The sequence below is a fragment of the Austrofundulus limnaeus genome, unplaced genomic scaffold (genome assembly GCF_001266775.1).
Source record: "Austrofundulus limnaeus strain Quisiro unplaced genomic scaffold, Austrofundulus_limnaeus-1.0 Scaffold234, whole genome shotgun sequence".
Taxonomy (NCBI): Eukaryota; Metazoa; Chordata; class Actinopteri; order Cyprinodontiformes; family Rivulidae; genus Austrofundulus; species Austrofundulus limnaeus.
Genome location: NW_013952636.1, coordinates 41,704 through 43,493, shown reverse-complemented (window position 1 = coordinate 43,493; position 1,790 = coordinate 41,704). Strand labels below are relative to the sequence as shown.

Below are 1,790 nucleotides of genomic sequence, written 5' to 3'. Positions count from 1 at the left end.
AAAAAAAAAAAAAAAAAAACTCTGCAGAACTTTATCAGATACAGTTTCACAGACAATCGCTGTGCTGTGTGACCCGGGAGCACTCAGAACCAAACAGATCCACCTCCTGTGACTGGGTGAGGTTTTTTTTTTGCCTCTGGGTCAGCAGGATTCAAAGGAATGTGGGATCCGGTGATGGTGGGTCAGACAAGTGAACCCTGAGGCCTCTGGAAGAGATGCACACCACGCGTCAAACTCACGGCCCGCGGGCCAAACGAAGCTGAAGTTTTGTCCGGTTTGTACGCAAGACAAAAATTTGTTTGTGACAAACCCAGGGTTTTTATTTTCAGTAAAAACCTGATCACATCACACTAATGCAAACTGTTCATAGTAACTAATGTTAAAKCAAAGTTATTATTTTTGGTATTTTTACTTTTTAGCACAGAAAGGTGAACAATTAATGAAAACAGCCAAGAAAAACAGCACATAAACCATTGCTTTTTCTTTATATTTTCATTTTTACTCATGTATATTATTTTTAAATCCTTTCAACTGAACTAGAGTACTCACTAAATGTGTAAAACAGGCACCAAGATTTAAATGAAGCAATACACACGAGCCACCACAGATTGTGTCCAAATTTTAAACCAAAATCTGCATAATCAGTTAATGCTCAGATTATGTTTTGGACAACACTCAGCTACTACCACACCAAATTTTAGCCTTACATCTGCACAAATAACCGATCTGCAGCGGTTTTTGTGTTTGCTAAGCTCCATCAGCTGTGGCGGCCATCTTGAATGGGGCAAACTTGAAAAGTTAATCAGCTGTAGATGGACTTCCAATAGCTATATGTTTTGAATTTTATTAAAATCAGAACAGTTTTTAGGGAGATATTTTGCTAACAGACAAAAGAAAAAACTCTCTTAGCAACCCAGGAAAGAAAAAGTGATGTTTGGTACAAAATATATAACTTAAAAAAGAACTTGTGTTTTTATGAGTAATATATTGTGTACCTTTGAAGATTTTATTTTTAACAAGTCTATTTATTCCAGCTTCTAGATTAGGGGTTAAAACCTGGAAAGTTTTAGAGGTTAAAAAAAAAGTCGTCTCCCGACGTGAGGAGCGTCAGCAGCCGCCCAAACAGAGCGTCCTGTCGGGGCTGATGAGGCTGCAGACCCCCCCGCCCCCACCCGGACCTCTGCTCGTCTCACTTTGTTCTGGAAGAAACCAGAACGAGCCGAACCGCACGAGCCTTCTTTTGTGCGCCAGGACGCGACAAAAAAACAAAACAAAACAAAAAAAAAGTTGGGTCTAATCCGAAGTGTTGGCGTGAAGCAGAAACGCACAAAAGAAGGAGCGGCCGAGAGGAGAACAACAGCCCGGCKCCGCACACCAGATGTCCGCGGATAATCAGCTCCTCTGTCCCGCCGAACTCCTGCAACTTCCCTCAGTTTCAGAGCCGAGCTCCGCGGGAAAAGTTCGGCTTTGTTCGCGCTTACCTGTGGATCTGTGCAGAGCTGTGGAGTCGTGTGAGAGGAAGAGGGGACCCAGTCTGCTCGGTCCTCCACCAAATTCTGGTAAAAACCCAGACCAAGCCCCTCCCTCCAAGACCAGATCTGCTGAGTCCGCTCCAACAGACCCCCAGATCACAGGAACTGTAGCAACAACAGAGGCTAAAAACACAGACAAAACTCAGAACTTAAAAAATAAAAAAGTTTTCTCATCTTTTTTTTTAATTTAGAGGAAAAATGAATGACCAAAGTCATAATTTTTAAATTATTTAAAAAATGTATTTTATTATTATAACA

At 41.5% G+C, this 1,790-nt stretch overlaps 1 protein-coding gene across 6 annotated transcripts in view; it reads right to left on the bottom strand.

The window, feature by feature from the left end:
- Positions 1-1,689, bottom strand: part of LOC106525550 (non-muscle caldesmon) — a 76,673-nt gene extending 74,984 nt beyond the window's left edge. For all 6 annotated transcript variants that reach the window (XR_001311131.1, XM_014019829.1, XM_014019830.1 and 3 more), the window contains exon 1: positions 1,482-1,689. The gene's annotated coding sequence lies outside the window, so the exon portion shown is untranslated. The remainder of the gene's footprint in view (positions 1-1,481) is intronic.
- Between the last annotated feature and the right edge of the window lie 101 nt (positions 1,690-1,790).